Source organism: Hippopotamus amphibius, chromosome 12 (genome assembly GCF_030028045.1).
Source record: "Hippopotamus amphibius kiboko isolate mHipAmp2 chromosome 12, mHipAmp2.hap2, whole genome shotgun sequence".
In the NCBI taxonomy this organism is placed as follows: Eukaryota; Metazoa; Chordata; class Mammalia; order Artiodactyla; family Hippopotamidae; genus Hippopotamus; species Hippopotamus amphibius.
In genome coordinates, this window is record NC_080197.1 from 16,565,387 (window position 1) to 16,581,533 (window position 16,147).

Genomic DNA, 16,147 nt, shown 5'->3' on the forward strand with positions numbered 1-16,147 from the left:
CTCCCCCATCCTGTCCTTGCTAGGGTCACTGGTTTTAATAATAATGAAAATGATTATGTATTGAGCATCCAATGGAAGCTAGCCTTGTGCTGAGTACATTTTATAAAAAGTGGAGTTTCTAATCCTCACAGTGCATACCTTAAAAAAAAAAAAATGAGGTTCAGAGAGGTTAAGTAACTTGCCTAAGATCACACAGCTAGAAAACCAAGCCAGATTTTCAGTAGAGGTTCATATGACTCCAAAACCTATGTTGTGGTTATTTATTTTTGTTACTGCTCAGAGAACTCTCTGTGGCATATATTTTTTTAAATTGAGGGGTAACATATAAACAGAAATGCTTACAGTGCACTAGTCTTAAGGGTACATCTCAACAACTCTTCACATATGTACACACCCATGTAACCACTACCCAGGTCAAGATACATTTTCAGAAAATTCCTCATGCCTCTTTCAAGACTACACTCTCTGCCCCCAAGGTACTCACTGTTCTGACCTCAATCACCATTGATTCGTTTTCCGGAGGAACAGTTTTGAACCCCTTCTTCCTCTGAAGCAAGAAGGAAGACAGGAGAGACTGGGAGGCGTGAGGAGGAGGTGGAGAGAGGCACATTGTTCACAGAAATATCCGTATCAGAGGAGGAGTCCCTCCCCCACCAGTGAGGGGGTGGGGCGGAGTGTGCGTTCCAAGGGGAGTGAAGGAGGCTTCGACAGCGCTGCCCAGGGAGGGGACAAGACACCAGTGGAAGTGTTGCCGCCTGCCTGGAGGGGCCCCTCTGATTCAGAGCACGTGTCTTTGCTTGGAACTTGTTCTCTCTAAATAACCGAACATGGGGCAGTGCGGACAGCAGGCAGCCCTGCGGCCTGGCCAGTTCAGGAAGCACGCGGGCTGACATCAGCGTGTCGGGTGATGAGAGTCTGAGTGATGAACCTTCCGTATGTGTTCAAGGGATTGAAAGTCCGAGGCAGGAGCTGCACTGTGCTGACTGGTTACTGTGGTTCAGGCCCTCGAAATGCCAAATTTAGCACTAGAGGGATGTGACAGTCCAGGGAACCCATGAGTCTTTTGGCTGCTGCAGCAACTGCCCCCCTCCACCCCCCGCACCCCTCGCACCCCCCCCTCGCCCCGCCCACACACCCTCTGTAAGACCCTAGAAGGAGCACTGTTGCTCACTGCACTACCAGAAGCAAACTTCAGACTCGTAAGCCCAAAAGTCCCTGCTTCAAATCCTGAGTCCCTCAGTGACTTTCAATCCTGGGACTAAGATGCCGAAAGGGAGGTGCCAAGAGAGGAAAATGTAAGGAACTCTCACCATCAGGTGCTGACCTTGCACTTGTAGGACCTGGAGAGTGAGTGCCGCCTCGACAGTGAGGGCACAAAATGAGTTTATGGTAGGAACTCATTAAATATGGGCTGACTGACTAAATGACAATTCCCTATTGCAATGTGTTAATTGGGGTACGTTAGGTTATGCTAATATCACAAATAAACTCCCAAATCTCAGTGGCTTAACCCAACAAAGGTTTATTTTAGGTTGCAAATGGTCCAGTGAAGTAGGGCAGGTCTTCTCCATCTTGGAGCGGCATCCTCTTAAATCATCCTTCCCCACTCAAATGTGAGCCCGGATGTGCCAGCATCGTTCAGCTGCTTGTTTGAAATGAAGAATTTCAGACCCACCCACCCAGAATCAGGATCTGCATTTTAATAAGACCCCTACGTGATGTGTATGCACACTGCAGTTTGTGAATCACTGTTCTAGACCAGTGGTCTCCAAGGTCACCTTGGAGAAGAGAGGTGGAGAAGGTACACTGGCCCGTCACTGCCCCAAACCGGAATTGATGTGGGATCTTCCTGGAGCAGGGATCGAACCCGTGTCCCCTGCATTGGCAGGCGGATTCTTAACCACTGCACCACCTAGGAAGCCCAAACTGGAATTGATGACGCTCATCTCTTCTGCTTATATTTTATTGGCCAGAACTAGTCACGTGACCCCAACTTGCCTGCAAGGGAGGCTGGGAAATGCCATCTTTCTCTGTGTGTCTGTGAAGAGGAATCAGAGTGAGAGACATGTGACATATTCTTTGCCGTAAGTATCTTGGGATCTGGGACACATACTTTGCTGCACTGGCCTTCGGTTTCTCCATTTTTTTATTTGTATGTTTGTTTCGAGGCAGCCTTCTTGCTCTTTCAGACCTGGGCCAAGCCTAACATTTTAGGGTCTAAGAAATGCATGTGAAAAGTGAAACTTGGGAAGCACATCTAGATCAGGGCGCAGCATATGGGAGGCAGGAAAAAAAGTCTGCAGTTGCAAGGATGAAGCCAGTTTCAGCCATTCACAGATTGTCAGCTTCCTCCATGCCTTCCTCCTTTGTGTTTATTGCACATCTACATGCCAAGTCCTGTGCAAGAAGCTGGGGAGATGGGTGAATAAATGCCCAACACCACTGTTACATTAGGTAGTGGGGACAGAGAAACCCAAAACAGACCCTGACCCAAGCAGGGCTAGGAGTGAGCAGGGTCAGTGCTCCTGTAGCCAGACGTACCCACATGAGAGGGGACATCTGTACCATAGGAAGATCAAGAATCAGTCAGATGAGGGACTTCCTTGGTGGTCCAGCAGTAAAGCATCCGTCCTGCAGTGCAGGGGATGTGGGTTCGATCCCTGATGGGGAACTAAGATCCCACATGCCATGGGGCAACTAAGCCTGCATGCCACAACTACTGAGCTTGCACACCTGAACTAGAGAGCTGCAAACTACAGAGCCTATGCGCTCTGGAGCCTGTGTGCCACAACTAGAGAAGAGAAAACCACCATAACTAGAGAGAAGCCCATGTGCCACAGTGAAGAGCCCATGCTGCATGCCACAACAAAGACCCGATGCAGCCAAAAGCAAAAAACAAAAAAACTCAGAATCAATCAGATGAAATCCCAGCTGTGACACTTGCTTCGTGGCTGTGTGTAAGTGCCCTCACCTCTCTGGGTCTCCATTTCCCCCTTTTGGATGTTGAGATCTATGGCAGAGCCTGATAGATGCCCATTTCAATAGCCTTTCTCCCCTCCTTCCTTCACAGTCGAACACTGATTTTACTCAGTGTTTGCAGCTGCAAACACTCAGCTTTGCAGCCAGGCATGGCCATGTGACCACGTACCAGCAAAGAGATACAAGCAAAGTGCTGTGTGCAAATTCTGGGAAGGCTCCTGAAAGGGAAGAGCATTCCTTTTGTCCCAACACCACCACTCCTCGCTTCTTCCTGCTTCCAATCAGTCATCAGACGTGATGGTGGAGCTTGACAGCCATCTTAGACCGTGAGGGTAGCTTGAAGATGGACCTCATGTGCAGGGAAAAGAAGAGGAGAATAAAGAAAGAGCCGGGATCTCTGATGACATCAGAGCTGCCATATACACTCTGGACTGTACCTAGAGATTCCATTCATGTGATTAAGAAATAGTATACATATTATATGTATGAATACTATAAGAATATTAACATCATGAAAATATAATACTATTATATATGTTATTCTGTATGCATGTATTGGATTGGCCAAAAAGTTCATTCAGGTTTTTCTGTAACATCTTCTGTAATTTTTTGGCCAACTCAATAATATATGCATGTTTGTGCCTTCTTGTTTAAGCCACCATTGTTTTGAGTCTTGTTGGTATAAAAGTGTTATTGATTTTTATTTTTTTATGATCTTTTTTTAAATTTATTTATTTATTATTTTTTGGGGGGTACACCAAGTTCAATCATCTGTTTTTATACACATATCCCTGTATTCCCTCCCTCCCTCGACTCCCCCCCCACCCTCCCTCAAGTCCCCCCCACCCTCCCCGTCCCAGTCCTCTAAGGCATCTTCCATCCTCGAGTTGAACTCCCTTTGTTATACAGCAACTTCCCCCTGGCTATCTATTTGATTTTTGTTATTGATCATGCATCTGGCAACCTTGCTGAACTCTCTTATTTGTTCTGATACATTGCCAGCTTAGTTAGTTTTTCGATGAGGTAAAGGATCACACCCTCTGCAAACAATAAACGGTTTTATCTCTTCTCTTCCAATCCTTACACCTCTTATTTTCTCTCCTTTTAGCTGTAGCCTGGCTCTGGCAATACACATTAAGCAATAGCAGTAATAATGGCTATTCATGGCTTGTTCCTGATCTTGACATGCACAAAAAGTTTCTCCACTAGGACTCACATTTTCTGGAGCTCTTTAATATCAATATCTCTACCAAATTAGGGAACATCTCTCATATGTTTCTAGCCTGCGAAGATTTTTTAAAAAAATATTTTATGTTCTTCCTTTCTTTTTTTTAAATAAATTTATTTATTTATTTATTGGCTCCGTTGGGTCTTCGTTGCTGCGCAAGGGCTTTCCCTAGTTGCAGCGAGCAGGGGCTACTCTTCTGTTGCAGTGCACAGGCTTCTCATTGCAGTGGCTTCTCTTGCTGTGGAGCATGGTTCTAGGTGCGCGGGCTTCAGTAGTTGTGGCTTATGGGCTCCAGTGCTCCGGCTTAATAGTTGTGGCACACGGGCTTAGTTGCTCTGCGGCATGTGGGATCTTCCCAGACCAGAGTTTGAACCTGTGTCCCCTGAGTTGGCAGGCGGATCCTTAACCACTGAGCCACCAGGGAAGCCCAGTCTGCGAAGGTTTTTTAAAAAATCATAAATATCTAAGGATCTTATTAAAAACTTTACTGCATCAATTGACATGATCATTGGATTTTTTTCCCTTGATCGAATGATGAAGTGAATCACACAGGTGGATTTTCTGCTAGCGATGCGTTTCTGGGGTAAATCATTCCTGATAGTGAAGTATTATCATTATTTTAACACATTGCTGAATTCAGTTCCACTCATATTTTAGTTAGTATTTTCCATCCTGTATTCATAGGTGAAATAGGCTTATCATTTTCTTTTATTGTATTGTCTTATCTGGTTTTGGCAACCAAGATGACATTTGTCTTATGAAATAAGCTAGGTTGGCTTTTGGAGGATTGTGGGGGAGCTACTCGCATAAGCTAGATATTAACTATTTCTTACAAATTCACCTGTAAGAATGTCTGGGTCTGATTTGGGGGAGTAGGAGGGCTCAGACTACCATTTCAGTTTCTTTAATACTGGTTGACCTATTTAAATTCTCTATTTCTTCTTGGGTCATCTTTTGGCATAACTTTCTAGAAATGTATCTTTTTTCCCTAAGCTTTCATATTCCTAACTATATAGCTGTTCACAATAGTTTCAGTTACTTTTAATCCTTCTTAAGTCAATATTATTCTCTTTTTTCACTCTGTATTTTATTTTATTTGCCTCTTATCTCTTTTGTCATGATCAGTCTTATCAGGACTCTGTCTCATGTTAATTTCGTCCCAGAAGCAGCTTTGGGTCCTGTAGTTCTTCTGTATTCTTCTTTTGTTCCCTAGTTCATTGATTCGCTCCCAGAAGATGCTCTGCTATGTGCAGTAGAACCTTATTTTGGCCCTTGCAATACTGAATTGTTCCGCATCATCAGTGAGGTCATCTCCATCAGGAAGGTCCAGAGAGGGGGCCCAGCCAAGGACCATGACTTGCCCAAGTCTGGGCTCCTGCCCCAGAATGCGAGGTTCCATTTCTTCCAGACTGGCCGCCCCCATGCTGACCCTGCCTCTGGTCAGGGGGGGTTGGGAGGGGCTGGTGAGAGAACTGCTGCTGCTCTCTGCTCATCTGGCCTGCAAATAGCCAGCCCCCAGGGGCGCCTCTGCAGTCTCTTCTATACATTCCTCAGCCTGAGCAGGAGTTCAGAGGTCTGCTCCTGGACCTGAGATCCCAGGTGGCACGATAAGCTTCCCCTCCCCCACCCCCAGGACAGCTGCGGCTTGAACCCTTTAACACTTGGCTTCAGTCTGAGCTGGCAGGGTTCTGCGTGCAGGGACCGATGTGGTCCCCCCAAGGCGGGGGGTAGGATGTGGTGCTTTAAGCACACACATGTGACTGCCTCTGCACACGGATGCACCTACCAGTGTGAGCTGGGGTTCCTGGCAAGGAAGTGGTCCCTCATTTGCTGGGTGAGGGGCTTGGGACAGGGGCTGTTCCAAGGGTGCACCTGGTAAGACAAAGATAAGCTGGCTGGGGAGCTGGAGGTGGTCACAATGGGACATGGGCTTTGGAAATTGGCATGCGGATTTATTTACAGACCTAGAATGCCAGGGAAAAGGTACTAAACCTGGTACATGTTATATACTAGATATATATTTGCTGCACGAATGAATATATGAGTGAATGAATTGGGGGACCCAAGCTCTAATCCCAGTTCTATGGCTGTATATTCTTTTTTTTTTTGCTTGACAAGCTTTAATATATCTTTGTACATTAAAAATCTAAGTGGTAATTTTTGATAACAAAGTACAAAATGCAACTTAAAGTTCGTGTCTACTGATCAACTGGCATAGAAATATATTTGATTCTCCAGAAAATGATCTGCGTGCTGACATCACCTGTTTGGACATAGCACGTGTTTTGAGACAGGAAAAAGAACTGAGTACAATGTGCCAAACCTTTTAATAAAGTTATCACAGACTCCATGAGTGAGGAAGAAGCTGCTAACATTCTCCAAGGAAGAACTCAGAGTGAAGAGTCCCCAGTGAACGAAAGGATGTTTCATTGTCACTCCTCGCTTTGAACCACATTGAGCCAAGAGGCTGTATATTCTTGGGCAAGTTCCTTGGCCTTGCTTGACCTCAATTTCCTCATCTGTAAAATGGGAGAGGGATGAATTCCATATTTTATAGTGCCTCTTTCTCTAGGGATTTCTGTTTCTATGCCTGGAAGCATTTCTTGAGTAGCAGCTCTGACCCAGGTGGAAGTATGCAGGGTGGGCTCTCAAGAATGCAGAGTTCCAAATGTCAGAAGCAGAGGTGGTTCTACAGATTCTCTGATGTCTGAATAATTACCAGAGTTCAGGAGACCCCATAGAGTTGGAACTAGTTGGTCAGGAGGGACTAGGAACCAGGGCAGAAGTGGCTTTTGGCCAGACATCCCTTGGAGGAAGCAGATAACAGGTTAGGTTACTGCCTCCCCACCCAAGAGCCCCTTCATCACTTAGCACATCCAGTCTCCAGGGACGTACTTCTCACTGCCTGAGTCCCCATAGTTGCCATTATCTGTCTACTCCATCCATTCATGTGTCTATCAATCCATCTGTCCATCCATTGATCCATTTGTTTATCCATCCATTCATCCATTCATCTGTTGATCCACCTATCCACCCATCCATCCATCCATCCATTTATCTCTTCTTCCAGCCATCCATCCCCATCTACCCATTTGTCCATCCATCCATCCGTACATTCATACATCCATGCATTCATTCAACAAACGCTGAATGTAGTAGGCCATGCCCTAATATGAAATAAATAAGAAAAAGCAAGGTCTCTGCCCACAATGAATTTACAGATTAGAGGGGAAGACAGAGACAAGCAAAGAGATGCTGACAGCATGGTAAATTGGGGAGTACTGCGTGCCGCGGGCAATGAAAAGGGGACCTGGCCGGGGAGGTGGGAGAGGAGGCTTTGGAAGTCTTATTGGAGGAGGTGACATCCGAGCTGAATCTTGAAGTCAGAGCAGGAATCCAGGCAAAAAGGCAAATAATGCAGCAGGACAGAGAGAACAGAGGCCTGAAAGCAACATGAGAGGAGGGGTAGCTGAGTCTGGATGAAGCCTGGAGGCCCAGTGGGAGGTGGGGGAGATGAGGCTGGAGAGGCCTGGCCTGTGTTGGTTGGGGAGGACACTTGTGGCTGGGGGTGGGAAGAGGGACTGAGACCTTGGGGTATCCAGGGACCATCTGGGTCAGGCATCGGAAGGCCAGGTTCCCTCCTCCCTCTCTCCTAGGTGACCTTAGGCAAGTCACCTCACCTCTCTGGGCCTCAGTTCCCCTGCTGTGACGTGACAGGATTGCCCTCTGTGGCCTCTTGGGACACTCCCAGCTCTGAGGACGTCCTTGAGTCACATGTGGTCAGCAAAACCAATAGCCACGTGAACATCTGGGCTGGCCAGAGCAGCAAGTTAATTGTTCCCAGTCCCTGTGCGTGTCGAGGGGGGAGCGCCTTGGTCGGGGGGGCCCTGGTTAGGGGCGGCCCCCGCGGGCCTCCCAGTCACGGGAGGCAGGATGTGCTGAGCAGGAAGTGAGTCAATCAGCCAGTCAGCAGCTTGGGCCCCAGGGTGCCCAGGTGCAGGAAGGGGGTCCCATCCCCTGCTCCTCGCTGCCCAGAGCCCCCTTCTCAAGCCAGCGAACCCTTGTTCAGAAGAAAATCCCATATAAAATTCTAATAATTAGAAGTGGCCCAAAGAAAGTTGTTTTGGGTAAAGCAGAGGGTGGGAGCTCTGGGCCCTCTTCCACCCCTTGGCAGCCCCGGAGGCCCTACCAAGGAGCCCCTTTGAGTTCCAGGGTCCAAACATCCTCAGGAGGGGAAATTGGGACCACAGGGGGAAGGGGCTGACCCAAGATCACCCAACATGTTGCCTTACTCCTCTGCTCCCTGGGCTCTGCCGCTACCCTTCTCCGGCCCTGGAGGGTGGGGAATAGGGCAAGTACCTCTGCATCTTCCCCTTCTCTCTGGGGGCGGGCGGCGGGGTCGGGGGAGGCTCCCTCAGCTCAAACATCATGGCTTCTCAGCGGCACCATAGGGAATGTGGACTAAAGCTGTGCTCTGCCCCAGACAAGACCCCAGCAGATTTTGCCTCCATCTCTGGGCCTATGTCTCCCCAGTTCTACAGTGGGAAGGCGGGTGAGAGGCTAGAAATAACTGGCATTCATGGAAGGCTTCCTGTGTCCCAGGCATGAAGTTAACCCTCACAACAACCCTCTAAGGGATGCGTCATGATTGTCCTTGCATCACAGATGGGGAAACTGAGGCACCAAGAAGTTAAATAGCTTGCCCATATTCACGTAACAGGTGGGAGGCAGAGCTGGGATCTGAACCCAGGCAACTGGCCCCTGAGACCTTGCTCTTATCTACTGTGCTATACTGCCTCTTGGAAGATGGGCTGAAAGCACCTTCCAGTCCCTATTGCCTGGGATTCAGACAGCGAGCTAGAAGTGGTTCAGAGGAAGGGAGAGACTCAGTCACATCCTGGCTCTGTTACTTGCTGTGTGACCTTGGGTGAATCACTTTACCTCTCTGGGCCTCTGTTGCCGAGCAGGGATGCTGTGAGAATTGAAGGACTGGGTAGAGTTGCCTTCGGGGATGGCACACTCACTGGGATTGATGGTTCTTCAGTCTCCACCCACTGCCCCTTCCTTGCAGCCACTGTCTGGGTGGGAGAGGCGGTGACCACGGTTGAGACTTTCCATCTCCAAGCTGCCTGGTTCTGTCTTCAGAGCCTAACCTCCCAACCCCTCATAAAGGACTGACAGGGTCGGTTCCGGCCACACCCTCCCTCTTGGCTCAGAGCCCAAGACCTGTCCCTTTAGAGGCCAAGTCCTCCTCCCACACCCTGGTGGACACATGAGCTGCCCAGGCTGTGCTGAGCGGCATCTAACCAGCTTCCAGGAGCTAAGTGGGGGCAAGTGGGGCAGAGAGGCCCCAATGCCCCATCCCATCAGCCCCACCAGCCCTACCAGCCCCAGAGCAAAACACTTCATTACTGGAAGCCTGGCCAGGCAACGGGGGTGGAAGTGGTCGTGTTGGAGGAAACCACGCAGGGCCAGCCAAACCTCGGCCCTCGAAGCCAGCGGCCCATGGACTGACCACATGGGGCTGGCTCACTGGGGTGTTTACGGAAGGCTGGCCCTGAGGTCGGCCCAGCTGCTGACCTGGGATCCCCTGAGGCACCCCCAGGCCTCAGAGTGCCAGCTTGGCAGGGGACATCAAGGCTGCAGCTGAAACCTTGTTTTCCTTCACAGCCCACCTGGGGAGTGGAAAACTGAGGAGCCAGGGGGTCAGGGAGTGGTGGAGATAGGCAAGGTCTACAGATCAGGCCCTTTCTGGACCCTGCTGGAAAGTGGCATCAACTAGGGAGAGGCGTGGACTGAGTGGCCTCTGGAGCCGGGCTGCCTGGGTTCAAATCCTGGCTGTGCCCCTCTTTGGCTATATAATTCAGGGTAGTTTGCTTAATTCTGAGCCTCAGTTTGCCTATCTGTAAAATGGGGATGGTGATAATAGCACGTATTTGCCAGGGATAATGACACGATTTCATATTTGTAAAGTGCTTAGAACAGTTGCTATCACACTCAGTGCCATTAGTATTCGTTACAGAAATCTTCTCAATTTAAATATTTGCTGAGCCTCCAGGCCATGTTTGAGGAGCTAAGGTTATGGAGATACATCAGATTTAGATCCTGCCCAGGGAGCTTCAAGGTCAAGGTGAGGGATGGAGGTTGGAGGATTAGGAGGTTGGGAGGGGGATGATTTCCCTAATTACAGTCACAATGGCAACTCATGGGTGAATATCTGCCTCTAGAGCCTCTGTTTCTAAGAGCTGGGGCTGCATGAGTCCATTCACGGCTCTATCCCAGCACCCAGCACAGAGACTGGCACCGGGTGGGTGCTTAAACCTGGTGTGGAATGCGTGGGTGAACACCTGATGCTTTTTGAACCCTGACCATGGTAATAGCACTGAGCCCAGAATACCATGTGCATGGCCGGCCCCCTTCCTGTCCCTCAGTGTCCCAGTGGAGAAGGTCGGATCATTCTTTGTGTGTTCAGAGAAGCAAACTGAGGACCAGCTGGTAGGTAGCAGAGCTGGGAGTGAACTCACATCTAGCTTCAAAACCTGTCCTTTAAAACAAGCTGCCTCTTGTCTTCCCCAGATGCCAGCGTGGCATCAAATTGCACAGCCCCCCTCAGGCCTGGGAGTTCAGAATTGTGCCATTACACAGCTCAGCCCTGCCCGAGAAGATCCAGAAGGATCTCAGGAGAAGGAGGACGTTCTAGGCAGAGGGACCTGCCTGTGGGAAGGCAAAGAGACAGGACCAGCCCTCTGCAGTAGTCTCCGCAAATAGCCTTGAATGCCAGGAGAATATTTAGATGATCCTGTGGTGAGGGAGTTCCCAGGGAGTCCTGAGCAAAGCTTGCATGTGGCCAGATGTACAAGCACTCTGGCGGCCAGGATGGTAGATGAATAACCAAGGAAGGGGATCAGAGGCAGGGAGAAAATGAACTTGTACAAATAAAGCTCAGCATCATTCCTGAGCCATCTCCCCCAGATCGGAACTTACCTGCCCCATGTTCCATCTCATTCAGAAGTGTGTGCATGCTTTGTGGGCCCAGGGCCTGGGCATGGAGCACCCAGGCTTAGGGTCCTTGGAGCCCAGAAGTGTGCTTTCCTCCTCATCCCACTCCGTCCCCTGCAATGACTTCCTTTGGGGTTAATCCCATTTTGGCTGCAGTGGTTGCCAACAGAAGAGGAGGCACAGAAGGTAAAAGTGATTGGGGTCAAGTGCAAACAAGGCCCTCAGTGGCCAAGCCTCAGCCCCCAGCTCACCTGGGATTCAGAAAAATAAGAGTTCAGATCGTGGACCTCCCATATACTTGGGCTGTGACCCTGACTTGGTGCCTTGAGGTCTTCCTCAGTCATAACGTAGAGACAACAGCACATGAGAGGGCTGTTGTGAGGACTGACCAAGATCTCCGTGTGAGACGAGTAGCAGAGCACTGGTCCAGAGGAAAAGCTCGAAAAATATGAGATCAATGTCATCGTTATCACAGCCTGGAGACAGAAGCCACTCTCTGGCCTGGGAAGAACTCAGAAATCGCCTACTGTGGCTAGGTGATGCCCTGAGGGCATCTGGGCCATCCCCCTGTCCCCAGGTACCAGGGACCTGACTTAGTCAGGGGGGTCGGTATCCCCCATTGGGCTTTGGGGCCCCTGCCTGGAGCCATCTGTCTGTTTCATCCTGTGAGTTGTGGGGTTAGACCATCTTGGTGCACAATTTAAGGAGGTGCTCACCCTCAGGCTCCAGCAAGTGCAAGGTCAGCACTTGAGAGCCAGCACCTCCTTAAATGCTATGCCCAGGGCACCTGGCTTGCCTCACCCTAACCCTGGATCTGTGTGAGGTTGGGATAATAATTATCCCCATTTGATAGATGTGAAAACTGAGGCTTCCCCAGATTGGGCACCTGTTGAATGTCGCACAACTAGGAAGGAAGAGGCAGACCCAGGTGTCTTTGCTTTTGAAGCCTGGAGCTCTGTTTACCCTGAGGAGCTGCCTCCCAGCCTAGGATGGAAGGTCTTAGTCCATCTCCCCAGAAGGCCCAGCAACCTAGTGAGCAGCCTAGAACCGGCCTCCTCTGGCTGGCCCGGGCAGCTGGGAATGCTGGCCTGCAGGGTGGAGGCCTGGAGATTCCTCTCCACATTCCTGGGGTTAAGTCTGGGGACCCAGGCTCCCAGCATCAGCCATCACGTTCCCCAGAAGGAATCTCTATTCATAACAAACCCCAAAGGTCACTTATCTGGGAAGGAACCTTCTGTTTCCTCCCCAGTGTGGGAGAGAGGGCCCCAGGCTTTATGGAGACCACCTGGGTTCCCAGATGGGGATGCCCTGTTTCTGGCCAGCCTGTAAACCCCTCTGAGCTTCCTCTGTGGATGGTGTCTAGATGGGGCAGGTGGACAGAGGGTGAATGAACATTCCAGTTGAAGGAGTTGCTAGAGAGGTAAGAATGTGTGGACTCTGGATTCAGCCTGTCTGAGCTCAAATTTCCTTTCACTACCTCCTAACTGTGTGGCCTTGGGCAAGTTACTTTACCTCTCTGTGCCTCAGTTTCCTTTTCTGTAAAATGGGGATAATAGTAATACCTACTGCATAGGGTTGCCATGAGGATTAAGTGAGATTTATTAATTCAATAACTGTTATTAGAGATCTACCAGCTTCCAGGCAGTGAGTAATATGGCAACAAGTAAAAGAGACAAAACTCTCTAATTTCAAGTTTTTAAAGAGGAAATAGCATGACAAATATTATTTTCTTTAGAAAATGCTGGCACCAAAAAAAAAAAAAAATGAAGCAAATATGGTAAAATAACAGCTGTTAAATCTAGGTGATGGGCAAATGACAAAGGGGTCTTCATCACCTGTTGTCTATGCTTTTCTGTATGTTTGAAATTTTTCTATAAATAGGAAAGAAAGGAAGAAAGACATGAGATAGAAAGAAAGGTAGAAAGAAGCAAGGAAGGGAGGGAGGGAGAAATCTCTGCCCTTCTAAAACTTATAATCAAGTGGGGGAAATAGATAACAAATAAATAAGTATAACATGCTGCATCCGATAATACTTTGGAGAAAAAGAAAGAACAGGGATCGGGCATTCGCAGGGTGGGGTGAGGGGGTTCCGTTTTAAACCATGTGGTCAGGGAAGGGCTCCCCAGGAAGATGACATCTGAGAGTAGAGCTCAGTTCTCCTGATTTCCAGACATGGGTGCTCCCAGTGTCCTCGCCCAACTTCTACCCACCATGAAAGAAATAGTCATGATGAAAGCCCAGAATCCAAGACTCTTGGGATAGTGAGATTTTAGAATTATGTGTCTCAATTCAAAATTCTGATAAGCAGGAAAATTCATCTACTTTGAGTTAATTTTTATGACCATGCCCTACTTCCTCTGTGGGCAGAAAATTAACCTGGATCAATTTGGTATATTTCCCCCCACTCCATCACTTGTGCATGAGTGCACGCGCACACACACACACACACACACACACACACACACACACACACACACACTTTCCCTGTGACTGCATCTCGCTGTGAGGTTGTTTCAGGCTCTTTTGGTTTCAACACACCACATGACCATTTCATCACTCGAGCCCTTCCCCAGTCTCTACTTTTGGACTCTTCAAAGCTCTCTGGGGTCACGCTGACCCACGAAATTCAAAACATGCTCACTCATAGCTCTTTTTTCTGGCTCACTTCCTGATTTGGAAAAAAAAGGAGAGAGGAGAGGGAAGGGCTGTGCATCAGTCAAGGTCAGCCAGGTTAGGGTGCAGTAACAACCACCTCCAGTCTTGTTTCTCAGCAGTACAGCCCCATTCTGTGTCTCCTTACTCCAGGATCCAGGCTGATGGAACAGCCACCACCCAAATTTCATATAGCAGAGGGACAAAAAGGCATCGAATCCCACCTTTTTCTGATTCATGAGGTTTCACTGTGCCCCAGGTCCCTTCAGGAATGGTCTTTTGGGGGAGGTAGGGGTGCTTCTGAAACCTAAAAACTTGTTCTCTCTCCAAAAACTCCGCTTTTACTGAAATGTCCCTTCCCCAAGTCAGTAGATGCTCCACAGTCTACCTGCCTGAGTAGGGACTAGAAAACACAAAAGGGAAAAACGCATGCAGTCCCAGATTCCTAGATTTTGAGTATCATGCAGTCTTCGATTGCAATCTGAGAAAATGGGAACCGAGAATCTTATAATCACAGACTTTCAACATTGAAAGCTCTTTGAATCCAGTAGCACTTTTCATGCAGGAGTTGCCTCTATCACCTTCTTCACAGGTAGCTGCCAGCCTTTGCTCGTACCCTCCCAGGGCCAGGGAGCTCATCGTATCCCAAGGCAGCCTACTTCATTATGGATCATCTCAAAACGTCCAAACATCCTGCTTTATAAAGTGAGCCAAACTTTCTCTCGAGCCCTTCCAGCCAAGTCCCTGTTATTTTCCTGGGAGAGTAAGGGTGAGGCCATCACCAGCACACCCTTGGAGACAGGCTGAACTAGCAGCCAGCTAGAAGTCATGAATGACTTCATGAAACCCTGAACAGCCCTGAGAGCCAAATCTATGATTTCTCTGATGCCTGAAACACTACCATAAATAGTCTGTCGATCTCTGTTAGGGAGGCTTATAAATAGTAGAAAGAATAAAGGCTTGGACTCAGACCTAGGTTCAAATGCTGACATTTTGACCTACCTGTAGGCTTGGCCCCTGAGGCTGGGGAAGAGATTTCTTCTAGAGTACACTGCCCGCTCCTATAGCAGAACAAAGGCAGGGCTCTAGAGAGAAGGATGGAGGCAGGAAGGGGAGTGAGCAATGGCTTCTAGACTTGAGCTGGATCTAAGGTCGAAGGAAGATGGGGCTTAGGGGACAACTACCTTCCTCATATGCTGGTGCTAAGAGGATTGCATACAGGGAGGGGAGGGCTTCTGCAAATAGCCAAAGCTGGCCTGTCAAACCTGCTCTCAGTGGGGTCACCAGCCCCTCTGGCCACCCCAGGGACCTTGTTGGTTCAGCTCTCTGGACCATACCCCATGGACCATCCTGTGGATGGAAGGCAGGAATCAGGGAACTGTTGATTTATAACATGGTGGCTCCCCCTGAGGAGTTTGGGTTCCTCAGAACCCTGTGTTCCGGGGCCCTTTACATACGGAGTCTCAGGAGCGAAGGGCCTTGGGGCCTGGTGGGCTGGGTGGGGTTGTTCAGGCTGCTTCTCCCTCCTCGCCTTGGGGAGAAGAATTTGCATGGTCATAAGAGGCCAGACTTTAGCATCTCAGTTCCACAACTACCTAGGCTGGCCGCCTGGACAAGTGAGCCTACCTCTCTGAACCTAAGTGTTTACATCTGCCGAATGGGGGAATAAAATATCTCCTTCCACATGGGTGAAGAGGAAATGAAGTCATCAATATAAAGTGTTAACCTGAAGACCTTGAACCCAGTCAGTTCTCCTTAAATGCTGGTGGCCCTCATCAACGCTGGGGGAGGGGGGTCCCACATCCAGATTCCTCCCCCCACCCACATCCCTGTCCTGCATCTCCAAGGTTAGGGTTGCAGGGGCCACTGCACTCCTGGAAGAGCTCTCTCTTCCCCAGAGCAGGTGCACTGCATGGAAGGCAGCCGTGGAAGGGTGGGTCCGAGCCCTGACTCCTCCTCTTGCCAGGATGTCACCAATCTCAGTTTTCCAAGCTTCAGTTTCTCCACCTGCACGAGGAGCACAACGTGCTGCCGCGCCTCCATCACCCATACTGGAACAGAACTCAACTGAGGCTGTTGATGGCTGGGCTTCAGCAGACAGACTCCATAGGCACCCAGCCCTGGGTTTGAATCCCAGCGCTGACCTCCTCTCATTTTGTGACCTTGAAAATGCCACTGATCTAAGGCTTGGGAGGATGTTCAAATGGGATAACACTGGCTCCTACCTCAAGAGGAGGGACAAAATGGGACCAAGGCTATAAAGTGCTCAGCTCTGTGCCTGGGACTTGG